General features: G+C 31.4%; 1 protein-coding gene across 1 annotated transcript in view; it reads left to right on the plus strand.

The window, feature by feature from the left end:
* SGCZ (sarcoglycan zeta) overlaps window positions 1-12,162 on the plus strand; it is a 1,232,742-nt gene that overhangs the window by 931,086 nt on the left and 289,494 nt on the right. The gene's annotated exons all lie outside the window — the stretch shown is intronic.

A 12,162-nucleotide genomic window follows, 5' to 3' on the forward strand; every position in this document is an offset into this window, starting at 1 on the left:
GGTATCCCATTTATCCATTTTTGCTTTGGTTGCCTGTACTTGTGAGGAATCACTAAATAAATTTTTTCCAGACCAATATCCTGGAGAGGGACCCCAATTTTCCTTTTAGTAGTTCGATAGTGTGAGGTCTTAGGTTTAAGTCTTAATCCATTTTTATATTTGTAGAAGGTGAGAAAAGGTCTAGTTTTATTCTTCTATATATGGATATCTGGTTTTCCCAGCACCATTTACTGAAGAGATTTCCCTTTCCCCAAACATATGTTCTTAGCACCTTTGTCAAAAAATGAGTTCACTGTAGGTATACAGATTTGTTTCTAGTTTCTCTATTCTGTTCCATTTACCTATATGTCTGTTTTTATGCCAGTACCATGTTATTTTGGTTACTGTATCTTTATAGTATAATTTGCAGTCAGGTAATATGATTCCTCCAGTTTGTTCTTTTTGCTTTGGATAGCTTTGGCTATTGTGGGTGTTTTGTGTTTTCATAAAAACTTTAGAATTGTTTTTTCTACTTCTGTGAGGAACGTCATTGGTATTTTGATAGAGATTTCATTAAATTTGTAGATTAGGTAGCATGGACATTTTAACAATATTGATTTTTCCAATCAATTAACATGGTATATCTTTTCATGTTTAAACATCAGAGATAAAATTTTAGCTGTACAATGTGGAGTAAATACTTTTCTTTTTTGTTTTCTGCAATTTCTTTCATAAATGTTTTATAGCTTTTTTTTTTTTAATGGAGTTTTGCTCTGTTGCCTGTCACCCAAGCTGGAGTGCAGTGGTGTGATCTTGGCTCACCGCAATCTCCACCTGCCATGTTCAAGTGATTTTGCTGCCTCAGTCTCCTGAGTAGCTGGGATTACAGGCACCTGCCACCATGCCTGGCTAATTTTTTTGTATTTTTAGTAAAGACAGGATTTCACCCTGTTGGCCCAGGCTGGTCTCAAACTCCTGAGCTCGGGTAATCTGCCCAACTTGGCCTCCCAAAGTGCTGGGATTACAGGAGTGAGCCACCAGGCCCGGCTGCATTTTTTATTGTAGATATCTTTTAATTCTCTGGTGAATTCCTAGGTATTTTATTTTATTTGTAGCTATTGTAAGTGGAATTATTTCCTGTATTTCTTTTTGAGATTGTTCACTGTGGGCATGTAGAAATGCTACTAAGTTTTGTATGTTGATTTTGTATTCTGAAACTTTACTGAATCTGAGGATCAGTTCTATCATCTGCAAAACAGGTTAATTTGACCTTTGTCTTTTAAATTTGGATGACCGTTATTTATTTCTCTTTCCTGGTTGCTCTTGCTAGGACTTCCAGGCCTACATTGAATAAGAGTGGTGGGCATCCTTGTCTTGTTCCAGATCTTAGGGGCAAAGCTTTCAGTTTTTTCCATTAAGTATGATACTAGCTGTTAGTCTGTTGCATGTGGCTTTTATTATGTTGTTGTATGTTTCTTTTATACCCAGTTTTTGAGTGTTTTTATCATAAAAGAATCTTGAATTTTATCAATTGCTTTTTCAGTATTAATTGAAATGATTGTATACATTTTATCCTTCATTCTGTTGATATATGTATCACATTGATTGATTTGCATATGTTGAAACATCCTTGCAACCCTGGGATAAATCCTAACGGGTCATGATGAATGATCTTTTCAATGTATTGATGCATTTGGTTTGCCGGTATTCTGTTGGTGATTTTTCATCAATGTTCATCCCAGATATTTTTCTGTCTTTTTTTTTTTTTTAAATCAAGGCAATACTGCCTTGTACTAGCCTTAGAGAACAAATGAAGAAGTGTGTCCTCCTCCTCTGTTTTTTGGAAGAGTTTGAGTAGAATTCGTATTAGTTCTTTAAATGTTTCCCCAACTTCAGTAATGAGGTCACTGTGTCTTGAGCTTTTCTTTGCCGAGAAACTTTTTGTTACAGCTTTAATCTTAGGAGTGTATTGTTTAATTCCCATATGTTTGTATAGTTTCCAAAACTTATTTTGGTATTTATTTTAAATTTTATTCCCTGATTTATTTATTTATTTATTCGCTGATTGTGATCAGTGAAGACCCTTGATAGTGTTTCAGTTTTGTGAATGTTATAAGATTGTTTTGTGGTCTAACAAATGGTCTCTCTTGAGAATAACAGATGCACTGAGGAGACTAGTGTGTATTCTGCAGCTATTGGATGAAATGTCCATTTTGTCTATAGTGTGGATTAAATTCAATATTTATTTGCTGATTTTCTGTCTGGATAATGTATCCAATGATGAAAGTAGGATGTTGCAGTCAACTGCTAGACAAATTAGAGCTCCTTTTTGTGTTACTTGTTTATTTTCTCCTGCTGATTTTAGGATCCTTTTTTTATCCTTGACCTTTGGGCATTTTATTATAAATTACTTTCAGATACTCTTATTAGGGTTATATCTGTTCTAAAACCTTCTTGTACTTTAATACTGACATCTTTCTCAGTAGAACATTGTAATTATAATTACAAATAAATATCAACATAGTTTTAAATAACAAAGAATGTTTTTAAAGGAAGAAAAACCCTAATTAAAAGAAAGTCATGTGTTTTAGAATTACATTAATTTTCAAAAACAAAAGAGCAGGTCCAAATTGTTTACCATATAAAAATAACCGTTTTTTATTTGCCTTTAAAGAACAGTATACCTTACAGAATATTTGGCTAACCTAATCATTCTTCCAAGTTAATATTTATAACGTTGTATTTTTAAATATTTGGTTGTAATTCACTGTTTAATAAGTAGTTTCCTTGACATATACCATATTTCATATAGCACCTGAAGTTTAGCCACACACTGCATTCCCATCCGGTGACAATAAGACTTCTTAATTCTTCATAAGATGATTGATGACAACGTAATGGAAAAACATGACATGTAGATAATGATGGCATAGGTTATATCCCTAGATTTGTGTTATATCCCTTACTTAGTTGTGCAATATGGAAAATTTTCACAAAACTCTTTCTGCACTGATTACCCCATTTCAAAATGAAAATATCAATATGAAAATATTATAAGTACAAAATGTGATAATATATTTATAGTTTATAGATCTAATCATATAGCCCACTCCTTGAATGTTTAGGCCATGTCAGGTCCTGTAATGGAGCCAGTCATATGGAAATAAAGATGCATACAAATACCTAGGATATGCTTTTATGGAGCTTATACTTTGGTGGTGGCAGAGAACTCAGTAAATAAGTAAGTGAGTGAATGAATACATGCATAAACATGGGCCAGTGTCAGTTTATGGATTGCTAATATCTTCACAGTAAAGGTTGGCAGAATATTGATTTCATGGATATTTTCTTCTGTGCTCAAGAAAATATGGCATGCAATCACTAGGGAAAACTGAACTAGCATTTGACTGATTACCAGTCATTGCTTGCAGAGTGCAGTGGACGATCGATCAAGTTTTGGAGATAGCAAGAAGTGAATACTAGTTTCTCTACTTCATACTGCATGACCTGAGACATGTTCCTCATCTACCCTTAGCCTGAATTTTCTAAACTGCAATTTAGTGATAATAATGTTACTCATTTGCTAGTGTTTTGAGAACTGAATAAAATAATACATATAAAGTGTGTGTGTGTGTAACCAGTAAGCAACAGTTAAGGCAATTGACATTTTATTACTTTTATTCTTATACTTCCCAGAGCCAGTTGATGTTAAGTAGTTGTTATTATGTGGAGGTATACAGTCCCTTTTGTCATATGTCTTACCTATTTTGATGCCTTCTGATCTACTTCATTCAATTCAAAGGTACAGCATATAGTTCTGCATACTACAATAGCATTCTAATAGACAAAAATGGAATATTCAAAACACTGATTATTGTCAATGTTATAACTATTGTCATTGATACAAATTTTTTTATTTTGCAAAGATTTTCAGTCATAGAGTAGAGTATTTATGTATTATTTTAATTGAAGATATAAATGTTTGAGATTTCAGTGTACCAAGATGCTTATTAAAGTATGCTTTCCTATTAAGTATTGAAGCTACTACTGAAATACATACTTCTTGATGGTATTGCAGCATGTGTCATCAAACACTGATGAGATTTTTTTATATGATTTAGCACTATTTGAAAGCATCTGTGGTTTTTATATTGTTTTAATATTTTTTAAAATAACGATATGTCAATGTGTAAGTCCCTAATGTTTTATTCATTTGAAAGTTACTTATTTTTACAATTTGATATTTCATTTTTGTATAAAATATTTTAGTTCAATTATAAATAATTTTCTCGCTTCTAATTTACCACTATGTTGGCCCACATTTTACTACTGTGTTTCTGAGTGTTTTTCTCAGATTTAGAATTTAATTTTTAAATTGGCATACTTATGCCAAAATTATAGTATTTATTCTAAAATATTTTGTTTTATTTCTAAATCTAAGAACACATTTTAATTAGAAAAAATATACTATTGTACTTAAGTAGCTAACTTTTATTGAAAACGGAGTGGTTATTGCGCTTGCAGAGTATTATTTGAAGTCCTATCTTTTTTGAATTTGTGATATGGAAAATACAATGGTAAAAATTATAATCAAATAATTTTGATTTTTTTCAAATTCTATCAAATGTTCAAAATTATGCCTTGAATTGGTTCGCTTCAAATGGCTAAAGATTTTCATTTTTTTCTAGATTATTTCTATTACAGTGGGCTAAAAGACATTTGATTATATCTCATCATCAGAAACATTCAGATTTTTTTGTATCACACATTTTGTTAAACAAGATCTACTTATTCCTGAAGACCTTTTAGTCCTCTAGATTTATTTCTTCCCCATGGTATTTCTTTTCCTTAATATGAAGTATTTTCATTGTGATTTTTCTCTGTAGTTTTTCTCCAGCATGTAGAATTTTTTTGTAGATCATAGTTTAAAATAGATCACTCCACTGAGAAATACTAGCAGCTTGTAAAGGATTTTGGGTAACTGATGCACAGAGGCTCTTAACTTATGATGGGGTTTTGTTCTGATAAACCCATTGTTAAGTTGAAAATATCATTGTCAAAAATACATTTTATACACCTAATCTACCATGCATTGTGGCTTAGCCTAGCCTACATTAAACAAGTTTAGAACACTTAAGTTTAGTCAAAGATCTTGCAATACAGTACATCATTGATTGTCTACCCTGGTGATGGTGTAGCTGACTGAAGCTGTGGACTCACTGCACCTGCCCAAGCATCATGAGAGAATATCTTACAACATATCACTAGCCCAGGAAAAAAAAATGCAACATTCAAAGTACATTTTCTACTGAATGTGTATCATTTTCACACCATGAGGAAGTTGAAAAGTGTAAGTCAAATCATTGTAAGTGGAGGAACCTCAATATATGATTACTTAGACACCTCAGAGACCTTCTTAAATGTCAAAATAAAGAAGATCTGACACAGACCAGGGAATTTGCTAGTTTTTTTATTCTCGTATTTAATAGGCCTCTTTCCTTGGATACTCCTACAACTGGATACACTGAATATGCCAGACACTGTGATTGACCCAGAAGTTCCAAAGACAGTCTTTTAATTAAAAACTTATTAATGACCTTCAACCCTTTCATTTTTATCATTTTCACAAGGTTTAACAGTACCTTGTGGTTTCCAAAGATCTCTGATTTATCTCATTTTTATTTTTAATTAACCCTGTCAAGCAGAATGAGCATACATGATTATTGAATTGTATAAATTAATATGTTAAGTCTCAGATTAAGTGAATTTGTATCAAGATCTTAAAATGATGTCTCTAGAGATTCAAAAAGTCTTCATCTAAGTCATGTATATAGGCCAGTATTTGTTTAAAGAATAAATTTTCTACTTTGTTTAGATTTGTGTACTTTGTCTTCCAAAGAAAGATAAATCAGTCTAGCTACTACTGTTGACGTGATTAACAATTAAATTATGAATTTATTTGGGGTCAAGAAAAGACAGACTATAGACTTGGAGTTTTTAAATACAAATAAAAGTTGTGCTCCTGCTTTACTGCTGATTAAAGATATAAATTACCTCGCATTCCTGACGTGGTTAGAATGAAACATCTGCTTATGCCTGTAAACAAAGGACACAAGCACTTTGGGAATGAACAAAATGTGTAATAAAGAAGAAACATACTGATATAATCAATTAGATATAATAATAATATATTTGAATTTAAGGATAGTGTTGGGACAAATGTCTTATTTGTAAGAATTGAAATGCTAGGTTGCCAAATTGAAATTGAAAAACCTCTGTAATCTTTGAAAATATCCAGCAAATACTTACTAATGTTGAACTACAGAAAACTGCTTAGGAATAAATCCAGATACTTACAGCTCAATTACATCAACTTTTGAGAAGATAAAATTTTATAATTTATTATAAATTTATATAAAATTTGTGTTGCTTCACTAACAGAGTTCTTAAACATATAAGTGTGAAAAATTCATCATTAAATATCAATTACATGAAAATTTAAAGTCATATTTTTTAGCTTTAGATATTCACAGCAAGTATTTTTTAGAAATTAAAAAATTGTGTATTGCATATACATGTTTAGGGGTACATAGTTTTGTGTGTTTGTGTGTGTGTGTGTGTGTGTGTGTGTGTGTTTAACAGCAATGCTTACATACTTAGGTACATTACATTTTGTAGACACTATGATTTATGTTTTATACTCTAGTAGTATGCGTATATACTCATAGTATATTACAATATTAGTATACTATATATATAGTCATGTGTATATATATATATATATATGACTTATATATATAGTATATATATGACTATTACTGTTTTGGAATATCATCTCTTTCCTAAAAGTAAGATATTTTTCTTAATCTACAAGATTACTAATTTTTGTTCCATTTTACCCACTTTTCCTTAGAAAATATTATTGTATTCACATCTAAGTGGTATCATTATAGAAGTTATTTTTAAAAATTCTTTTCTACATTTTTCATGTTTTATACAATTTATGACATTTGTTATTAAAAGATTATTTTCTAATGGCATTATTTTCAGATTATGTTTATTAAAAATCAATACTACCTAATCAGTAATTCAATGTATATTTATTACATATTTGTCTTTTTTAGGCACTAAAATTACAAGTTTAACATTGCTTATTGAGGAAACAGGGAAATACCAAGGCAATTACAATGTATATATAGATACACACTTTTATAAGCAGATGTAGAATGCTCTTTGCCTAAAAACAAAGAAAGAGACTTAATGGAAATAGTGACATCTAAATTAATAACTGAAAATTAAGTAGAAGACTATTAATAGAATTGCTGAGAGAATAATTTTTCACATCCAGGGTCTACTTATGAGAACTAGATTCAGAAATAAGCCAGGTGTCTTCAAACCATTTATATAAGTCCAGAGAAGTAGCTTATAGAATCCAGGTAGTTATGGGAATAAATTTCTGAAAACAGATAAAGCTAGAAATAAAAACAAAACCAAGTTTAATTGATTTTTTCATCTTTATAATTGTTTATCATTTTTAGGTCTCTAGGAGAAAATTTTAAAGATTTTACACAGGTCTGTAGAATAAACAGGTTTCTGGCTGAATATTACAGAATACATTTCAGAGGACTAGACACAGGAAGACCAGTTAGAAGATTATTACAGTATGTCAGGTAATTTTTGTTTGTTAGTGAGGGCAGAAAAAATTAGAGAGATGATAAGAATGTAGAAGGAACAGCATAGTGAAAGGAAGACATCAAGGGTAAGACTCACAATTGTGAATTGGGAAGTTAGTCCCTGGTAAACACATCCATTCACAGAATGCCTTACACAGGCTTGGAATGAAGAAGACACCTCAAGTTGGAGATACCTGTAAAGCATCAGAGTGGAGCTGTCCAATGGATAGCTAAAAATAGAGGTCTGGGTTCTAAAGAGATATCTGGGTAGAAGGGATAATTGTTAAAGTTGTGACTCAAGATTGAATCACTAAGTAGGTATATGAAATTTAAAGAGAAGAGGACCAACAAAAGAATCACCAAGAAATATGCCTTTTAAAGAGGGGCCAAAAAATACAGATAACTAATATTTATGTGTTAGTTTCTACCTACTAGTAAATGTTTTCTATGTACTAGTAAATGCCCCAAGTGCTTTGCTTATAATAATACAACTTCAGGAAGAGGAAAATATTTTTATTGTATTTTGCAAATGAAGAAACTTAGTCACAGAGAAGTTGGGTATCTTGCCCAAGGTCATAGAAATAGTATATGTAAGAACAAAATTTCACACTCATGCAATGTGCAACATAATTCTCTTCTAACTTTGAATGGTCCATAGACATAAGAATGCCTGGAAAGTTGTCTGAAATGTTACAGAAAGATCATGACAGCATTTTGGTATAGAAGTTAAATATTTCAAAAGCTAAAGGTAGTACATATCCAATGTCAAATGATATGCAGAGATCAATTAATGTAGGGAGAAAATTATTCATTGGTTTAAAATTAAGACTGTTATTGGTTATGGCATGCATTGTTTAGAGGGAGGGAGCTAGATAGGACTGAGGAGTGGATGAACAGATATCAGCAATGTTTTTATATGACCAAGGCAAAAATAGGCAGGCAGGCTTTCCAGAATTTGCCCTAGTTGAGACAAGAAAGTTTTCTGAATTTTAAAGCTTGATCCATGTGTCCTTGGCAACAAGCTCAACGGGCTTGTTACTCAAGCCAAAGGACACTTAGGTCTAATTCTCTTCCTGCTTGTTTGTGCCAGAGGCACTAGAGAATCTGGTATGTTTTGCACCTGGTAATATTCAGTGTGATGTCATTTGAGACAGAAAAGTAACCTGGAATCCTGGTTTCTCTCTTTGATGTCTCTGCTTAGGTCAGATTTTCTTGGCTTTTATAAAACCACACAAACATATTCCTTCCCTTTTTATTTTACACATTTTGTGCGGTGTTTCTTTCTTGTCTGCTCTTGCCCTTTCCTCCCAAGACAAAATTTACCCTCAGTATCAGCTCTCATCCTTACACTCTACTCTTTATACCTTACTTGTCTCCGCTTTTCCTGTGCCTTCATTATTCAGTAGCTGATTTTCCTATATATAACAATTAGCTTCAGCCTGGAAATTCCTAAAGTTATATTTTCAATTGCGTCTTCTCACAAGTTTTCATAACTGCTTTACTTCAAGTTTACCCTGGAAGATGAATTTTATTCTTAATCTAATTTGAGTGAATTTTAAAGAAAGAAGCTAACTTTCATAAAAGAATATGCAATGTAAGTAATAGTACTATTTACAGGTTTTTAACTAAAAATCAGGCACCTAAACCTATATTTAAACATAATTAGTTTAAATTAGTTTAAACCTATATTTAAACATAATTAGTTAAAAATTTTAGTTTTTAACTAAAAATACAGATATAAAAATATATCTGTATTTTATACAAGATATCTAAATAATTATAAAAAGACACCTATGTTGAAGGTGAAAAGACACATATGTTGACTTTATATAAGTGAAAAATGAAGCTAAACCAACCGTCCATGTTCATATAAAAAGCATGTGTTTGGGAAGTAATTCCCGCTTTGTCTACTTAAAAACCCAATACTTAGCTTTTATGCATATTCTTGAGATAAAGCAAAAGCCAAAAGGAGACCCATCTGGCAAATAGTTAAGACATTTGAACAAATCAGTCAGCTGAATTCAAAATAATAATATGGAGAAATTAATCATAGTAATAGTTCATAGAAATTCTTACATTTTTGATGTAAAAGTAATCTAAAATTATTTATATTATCATCTATCTTTGTATTTGCCTTGTGGGAACTAAAATGATATCATATTTTATTTGAATTTTGTTAGTTTCCTATAATATATATATTTATATATTTCCTATATAATTTCCTATATTTTGTCACATGTTCTATAATTATATATATTTTTGTCACATATATGTAATATGATGTAATATACATATATTATTTTGTCACATTTCCTATATCCATATTATATATATTATACATTTCCTATGTATATAGTATATAGGGAATGTGACAAAATTGTGACTATGTTATATATACTTATATATATGTTATATATATTAATATATTATTAAATATAATATAATATATTATATTATTAAATATGTTATATATATTTTCAATATAATATATACAATATATTATATATTTTTTCAATATAATATATACAATATAATTACATAAATATAGGAAATTGTGGCAAAATTATGAAGAAAAAAGTGGCTTATAAATGTATATATTTTTAAAATAAATATATATGTATTTTAAAATATATATTTATAAGCTAGTTTTTCATGAAAGATATTCAAACACTGGGTAAAATAGTGTATCCAGACAAAATAAACATTTACCATTGATCATGAAGCAATTATGGCAGGCAAAAATGAGGGTAGGAAAAAGGAGATGAAGACAAGGCTGAAGTTTGTAGCCAAGCTGCAAGAAGAAATTTCTATCCATGCTAGACTAGGCCAAAAAGTCACCATTAAGTTTCTAACAGTCAATGCAAACAAGAAAACATAATAATTTACATGCCCATTAGGTAAATTTAATCAATTTCTCTGAACAGGTATAACTAGGAAATAACAGCAAGGCTTGTTTTACAATACCAGTAATAAGAATATAGCTCTTTTACAGACTCAGTACTTTTATTTTGATAGGCAGAGTTTCTGGGTTTCAGAGTAACAACATTAGTGAAAATTAGAAATGCTGCTACAGAAGTATTGCAAAAGATCTACAGCAAAAGCTAATTGAGAGCACTGACCCCATGCATACATAGATACGAGCAATGGAACCAACATGCAAAAGTCTCCTGAAATATTAGCGGTGAATATTTTTAAAGCACCTGTAACCAAGTAATATTAATCATGAAATCATTTCTGCAAAATATGTCTAAACTATCTGATAATAATGGAAGTTCATGGTATACGCTTGCCCTAGGTTATGATTCCTGGGAAATAGATTCTGAGAGAGAGTTTTCTGTTCAGGAGGATTAATAGAGAGGGCTCTCAGGATTGGAGAGAGGGCAAGAAGGAACACTGGACAGAGGGAGAGGCTGAACTGTCATGCAATGACACAAAGACCTTGGCTCTTCCACAGGGAGCCATAGAGCAAGAATTCACCTTCACAGTGGGCCTTTCCAGAGGCAACAGGGTCAGGACCTTACACCCTTGTATGTTTCAGTCACTGGGTGCACACTCTCCAAATAGATCGGGTATCACATCTTCAGCTTAGGCAATTCCTGAAAAGGAATTTAGCTAAGAATCACCAGCCCCTAACACTCCTAATAGCATGGGAAATGAATGCTTCAATCCCAGTGGAATGATTAAGATGACATACCACAGTATTCAATACAACTCAAAGCTAAAATGCTTGAAAAAGCATACTTGGGTAAAAAAAATATATTTTGCTCATTAATATTATTGAATATAACCTGTTCCTTTCATAAAAAGATTCATGCCCCCAGATCTTTCTTCAGTTTTTGTTTATGTTTCATTTTGTTTTTAGTTCTGAGGCCTTTCTCCAACAGTCACCTTTCAAAGATATTTTCCAAGTCATGAGGGGATTTTATCAATCATTTAGCCAAGGAAATAGTTTCCAGTGTTTTCTGATTAATAGAATTTATGTAGGACATTAATCGTTCTTACACCATAAAGGATTTAATTTGCCAGTAAAGTTGGAAATTGCTAGATTAACCACAGCTAAACATTTTTTAAAGCTACACAACTCTGCAGAGCTTTTGATCATCCTGTATCTATTATGTGTCTTTAAAAGGGATATATGATTTCTAACTTATTTGGTCATAGAACTTTTTTTATGGCAGCATGTCTCCTTGGATTATTGTTCCAGAAGACACACTTTAAAACACAGCAAGTGTACCAGGGTACTATAAGCTACTCTGAGAATTAAGCCTTACAGTTTCAAAGATTTAACACAGCAGTTTATTTCTCAGTCATTTATGAGTCCTGTGGGCATGTTTTCATTTGCTAAGTGGCTTTCCTGCTATGATAAAACAGAAGAACAAGGGTTTTCCTCCTTTTTATTTTGTCCTTCACTAGGATCTCAGAGTCTTTTACACCCAAAGGTGGAGATGGGAGAATCGGTAAAGATAACACATATGCTCATTAAAAATCCTAAAATGGCACATGCCTTATT

The sequence above is a fragment of the Callithrix jacchus genome, chromosome 13 (assembly GCF_049354715.1).
Source record: "Callithrix jacchus isolate 240 chromosome 13, calJac240_pri, whole genome shotgun sequence".
Classification (NCBI taxonomy): domain Eukaryota; kingdom Metazoa; phylum Chordata; class Mammalia; order Primates; family Cebidae; genus Callithrix; species Callithrix jacchus.